Source organism: Crocodylus porosus, unplaced genomic scaffold, assembly GCF_001723895.1.
Source record: "Crocodylus porosus isolate Cpor-Errol unplaced genomic scaffold, CroPor_comp1, whole genome shotgun sequence".
Taxonomy (NCBI): Eukaryota; Metazoa; Chordata; order Crocodylia; family Crocodylidae; genus Crocodylus; species Crocodylus porosus.
The window spans coordinates 9,609,246-9,615,770 of NW_017728920.1; positions in this window are offsets into that span (position 1 = coordinate 9,609,246).

Sequence of the window (6,525 nt, forward strand, 5' to 3'; positions counted from 1 at the left end):
CTGCTTCTGGTCTCTCCCGGCCATTGGCCTGCTCTTGGCCCTGTGCACTGTCTTGTGCACCATAGGCCTCTCTCGGCCTTCTGTGTATCGACCTGTACATCATGTGTCCAGCCTCATGCCAGGGTGACACCCAAGCTACCACATACAGCTCCAGGGTCTCAGTCCACTCCCAGACCATCCATGCACCAATCTGTGTGCTGGGCACCCTGCCTTGTGCAGGGGTTGGAGGCCCAGGCTGCCACCTGTAGCTCCAGGACTTTGGTCTGCTCCCAGACCCTCTGTGCACCAACACCATCCTCCCTTACAGCAGGGCTGAGGAATGAAGCCACTTGCTGCTCCCCATCCAATTATCCTCTTCTGGGGCAACCACTCCACCCTGCTGATCAGCTCTGATCAGCTCTGCCAGCTCTTCTTCACCCTCTTCTCCACCCCTTGTCACAGCCTCCCATGTCCCAGGCATACTGCCTTTTTATCCACTCTGGAGGCTCTGCCCCCAGATTGAAGATGGACCAATTAGAGAGAGGTGGTGTTAGTCCCCTTTCTGGTCCATCTTTTCACCTCACCCCTGGGTAGGAGTGGGGCAAGCCTCTCTCCTGGCCGTCTCTGATTTTGGTGAGAAATACCCCATCGATCATTTTAAGCCTTTTCAAGCCAGCGAGCCAGGCTGCTCCCAGCAAGCCTGCCAGACTACATATAAAAATGATAAATGGAAATGAGGAAGTAGCTGATTTACATATACTTGCCTCTTTGTCCAAAATGAATATCTAGGGTTTTTAACTTTTCTTAATCTGTGGCATGGAACAAACAGATTGTCATCCATAAAACTGTCATCCTTTGATGTCACTATCAGGGATATTGTTTTTGTGATGGAAATGGTCAGATTAATTCAGAAATCAGCAATTCAAATTCTTCAACAATTGCTCTTGTTCATTTGCTGATAAATTAATGAAAAAAAAGTCAAGAAGTGGCTGCTTGTAAAAGGTACACACATCATGATTAAACAGAACAAGAGAGAGTCAGGGGATCAATTTGTAAGGAACTGAATTTGAAGACTAGTTTGAAAAAATTTCCCCACAGGAAGCAAGATATTTTTATTATTTACTCATCTTTTGAGTGTATTACTGTATTGATTATGCAAAAGGCAAGGATCTCCTAGGGTGATATCTCCCACTGGACCAACAGCACAGCTGGGACAGAGCCAGGCAAGCCCTCAAACACCATCCCAACCATATAGCCAACAAAAGATACAACCTTAATAAATCCTTGCCTCTTGCATAATTCCTGGACTATCACAACTACAATATGTATCAATCATGACATGACACTCCTGTGTGGTGGTCATTTTCTCTTTGACCATTCTGCTCATACTCCTTCAGAAAGAATCCCAGTCATTTTTGTATTCTGAGTTGGAGTTAATAGCACTCACCTGCTATGGCTGCCAAAAGAGGTCAGTAAATTAGCTTTCATTTTTGTAATCTCCTAGCAGCTGACACCAAGGCTAGTATACAGAGAAATCCTGCTTATCTTTGCAGCTTTCTGAATTCTGACTTCATAGCACAATCATGTTCTTCTTTGTCTCAGACAAAATACTTTAGGCCTAGGTCTGTCCTGTCACAGTGTTAGGACAAATCCTTTAGATTTCAGGCTAAGATGCACTCAGGGTACATAGGTACGGCAGATCAAAATGGGTACTGTTGTAAAGATCAGCTTATTTCTGTGGGTCAGAAGGTGCATCCCCAACGTCAGAGTCAATGGACAGTTCAAAAAACTGGGTTAACATTCAGAAACAGGACATGTTGGTTTAGAATCCTACCTGCCACTTCATGGGCAATCAAGAATGAGGCACCGAAGCGCCTGGTTTAGTCACTCCTACCGAAGCAATTGCTGTGTCATAGTTTCTATTTAAATGTCCCCATTATCAGATCCTTTTATCCCAACTCAGGTGGTATCATGTACTCTCTTGCTGCTTCTGGGCTGTGCTGGTTTGTACAGGCCCAGCCAAGGGAAGAGAGGGTAAAATCAGTGGACACCTAAAAGGAACAGGAAGTTTAATGTATAACCTTTTTATTCTCTTTTAGACTTCTGAGGGACCTGACCATGAAATACTTCCTATAACAACCTGACCACCCTGGGACTTACCTGGCTGACACTGAGTTTCTTTCTAGGATGGCAGATGGTGTTCACAGCCCCGAGGAGTTGTCCATATAATAATGCATTAGATAAGCAACAATTATTGCAGAGCAGTTGTACGCAAGGACATTTCACTATGGAATATTTTAATCATTGATTTTCCTCTTTATACTCTCATGATGAAGTGGCTGACTTTTAGATCTAATTTTACAATGTATTCACTAGCTAATAACTCACATGCTTCCTAATCAGTTTTTGCATCTGTCTTTACTCTGTAGAGGGGAATATGAAACAGAAAGGGTAAAAAATATGTCATTATTTAAGGGTTCAATATATTGTAGCTTGAGGCCCACCTAAATGTACTGCTTTAATACATAGACAAATGATTGTTCCATGTACCTCTTGACCATCTGGGTAGCCAACATTTGCACTCTAGCCTGATTATTGTCCATTTTCTTATTTTTTTAAGCAAGGTAAATATTTAATTAGCAGCATGCCACAGACTATACTCATGAATTAAGCTAAATATTCTAGGCCAATTTAACTACTGGTGCAGCTTCCCAAGGAATCAGGGTAGTTGTACCTGTTATGAATTTGGACCTTTATATTTTATTTAGCAATTAAGGTCTTTCAAGGTTGCCTTTAATTAAAGTGAAGAATTTAATGTTTAATTAGAACAATTTTTAAAGATCTCACCATTGACAGTGGGTGGATTTTATGACTCTGACACCTTTATTTATACATTTAGAAACGTCTCTACCAGCTAAGGTTTGACTTAAGATTTTTCTTTTGTGAGATACTCTGTCAATAAATTCTTCTCTATAATCTGTTAGACTGTTATCATCATTATTCTCTCTTGTCCTCTGTTCTGCTATTCAGAGGTCACCTTTTCTGCGCATTGCTTTTGATGCAGGTCTTGTCAATGGGAGGCAGGTTAGCAATCCAGTCTTCTGTGCTCATTTTATTAAACATGAATGCAGATATATGGTAACTCAAAATTGCCATGTCATCTCCTCTATCACTGAAGGTGCTACAGTTCTTGGTGGGGCACAAAAGAAACCTCAAGTAATCTGTCAAAATAGAAAATAAAATAGTGAAGAATCTAAGTGCTTTCTCAATGTTATTTATATGTTATCTATAATAGTTATACAATAAAATTCCATTTTACTGTGTTCTATTTCAGGCATCACACGTCCTGAAGAGAGAGCTAAGTGTTATACAAAGTACTGATATAGATATTACTATCATAGGTATGGGGAGGGCAATTGAGATAATCAAGTGTTCAAAAATCTCATATTCAACATTAGATACATATCCAACATTAGATATGAGAATCCGAATAACACTAGGATTTTCTCACTACTTTTTCAGATAGTTTTAACTTGTATAGCCATCAGATAGTAACATCAGGACTAAGAGCACAAAAGTTGGATAGGAATTTTTCAGTTAAATTCATCCTTTTTTTAACTGGAAAGTGCTTATTGATTAAAGTTGTAATGTAGTGGGAAGAAGTCAGTATTCATTTTTCTAATGAAAAGAGTTGAAAACAGTTTTTGTTTAAAAAAATGTAAAATTCAGTTTTTCAGCAAATTATACCAAAACATTTAAATGACTGAGATCCAAATGAAGCATTTCAAAATTATCCAAACAAGATGCTTTGAGTGACCCAAATTGTTTTTTCTTTGGGGTCCCCCCCTCAGTTTTACAGTTCATAAAAAAAATTAAGTTTTTTTATTTTTCACCCTGGTTTAAAATAATTATTTTGGAGTCTCAAAATTTCATGGTGTCGAAAACCTGTTTCAGCCAAGCTCAGTTTAGCCACATTTCTTCCATGTTAACTAATGGCTTGCTGTCAGTACTAGGTATGAATCCAGTGTTTAACACAAGTGTTTTCCATATAGTTAACCAGGGATTATTTCCCAGACAATATTGGGTGTTTAAACCTTATACTATTTATCTGTTAGGAGTGTGGATACCATGGCAATGGGGGTTGTATAGGAAGCTAAACACAATAAACCATTTAGTAAACAGCCTTGTAGCCCAGAGAGGAAAGCAACACTAAACAAATCGTGCAGATCCTGCTGTGAACTGTAATGGGATTAGACTTTTTAATCACAACACTGAAAGATCCTAAGATACTAATGATATAAAGATTTAAACAGCTGTCGGGGTGGGAACAGCATAGGACCAGGAAGCTGTCAAATGTTATCACCCAAATTTCATTCCTCTGCAATTTTAAATTCTGGTTAAATGTGATGGTTTCTATTTTAAGCTCACGGTTCAATGTGATGGTTTCTGTTCTCACTGCTAAAGAAAGGTCTGCTCCTGCCTAGTGCCAAAAATCAGGATCTCTCTCTCTCTTTTTTCTTGCTGAGGACTTCTTTTTAAAATACAGAAAAGGCCTCCCCCATAAGTACTACTTTTAACAAGAAACTCAACCAGAATTCCTTCCAGAAACATGAGCACCGCCAGACAAAATGCAGGCCATTCAAGTAAGGTATAGATCTTATCCTTGACATACAAAGTCTCTGTAGATCATCAAATAATGTCTTTCTCCACAAGACTCCAATTTTTTCTACCCTTGAAAAAGTATATAATGCATATAAAAATATTCTACAAACTAAAGTTGCTGAAAAAAGCAGGAACATGGAACTTCTTACAAAGACATTGTAGTCACTGGTCGGAGATGAATGGGGAACACCAGTACCTTTTGGAGATGATGATGAAAAGGTACGTTGCTAGAGAGGAGCATCCTGTGCTATGAAATACACCCAGTACTACTGTTAGTCTTGAGAACCAGGATTCTTATTCTGAAATTGCCAGGAATATTGAAAATCGGGTGCCTCAGAACTGAGAGATTGACTAAATCTTGGTCTCCTTGAAATCAATGGGAAAGTTCTGATTATCTTCAAGAGTTCCAGAATTTGGCCACATATCCCAACACTTCAACTACAGTGAAGAGGTGATAGTATTTCTCAATAATGAACAACTGTATAAGTTGGCATTTAAATTACCTGTGCAATATTCTGCTAAAGTACAAATGTGCCATTGAGTACAATTGTGGTTTTGGCTATTTTGGCTTTTTGTGTTCATGGATATTCACAGTCACAAAACAGAAACTAAGTTTACTAACCTATTTTTTAACTGAACTTACAGAATTAGGAAGAAGATTGTATGGCTGACTCAATATGTGACATATAGCACTACTATGTCTTATTCTTAATGATGTTGATTGTTTAGCTGATGATTGTTTCATGCAATGATAGCCATCTTCCTTTGCACAGCAGCCAGCACACTGTTTAAAACTGATGGCATACTTTTATTACAATGTGCTCCTGCTAAGTTATAAATATCTTGTGTGGGTAGGAATTCAGTGATCTACATTGTGAGGCATTACAATTTTACAGTACTCATGAGATGTAGCATTGATATTATAAAAGATGTCGTTAAATTTAAGATTTTTATTTCTATAATGTTTCTTTAGCCATTCTGTGTCAGGGTTGATACACCCCACATGAACAAATCAGAACAGTGCCTTAGGATCTGAACTAAAGCTGGTCTGACCCTGCAAAGTTAGCTTGCAATAACAAGTCCAAAGAGAATGTGTACCAACTAGAAAGAGAATGAAAACAGAGTAGGCAAGTTTTGGAACAGGCCTGTATTGACAGTAATCTAAGGATTGAGTAAAAAAGGGAAATAAAAGCTAAAGTGACTGAAGCAGCCATTCTTGGGAGAAAGCTTGGATTGGAATAACTGTAGTTTGTTTACTAGTTAACAACAATAGACCAAAGGATAGGAGTGCATATCTCATGGTTGCCTGGTAGCCTGAATATCCTATGGAAAGTCAGAATAACCTTCTGAAAGTGTTATATAACAATGGCAGGCAGGGTTCTTTGGGTAGATGTAATATCTTTTATTAGACCAACTGAGTAATTGGAAAAAAAGTTCTTAGCAAGCTTTCAGGGACAGCCACCCTTCTTCAGGCATAGGGAGTCTCTACTGTTCTGAGACTCCAAGAAATGAGAGAAGCTAAAAGTGTGGCAGGTTGTCAATGAGAATGTAAATAGGTAGAAATAAGAAAGACAAAAAGTGAAGGGGAGAGGGGAGGGGGAAGAGAGCAGGGGGGAAAAAGGGTAAAGGGAAACATTACACTGATAGAATACAAGGTAGAAAAGAGGCTGTCAGTGAAAAAGGAAATAGTTGGAGAAACAAAAGGTAAAGCAGGGGATGAAATGGGAAGAAAGCAGGGGGGAAAGGCCAAAGAGAAACACTACAGTGGTAATAATGTAAGAAAGAGGATCTCAGCAAAGAAGGAAATAGTAAGAAATTAAGGAGACAAAAGGCAGAAAAGTAGGGGAGGGGAGGGGAGAGAAGGGGAGAAAAGGTGGGGGGGAA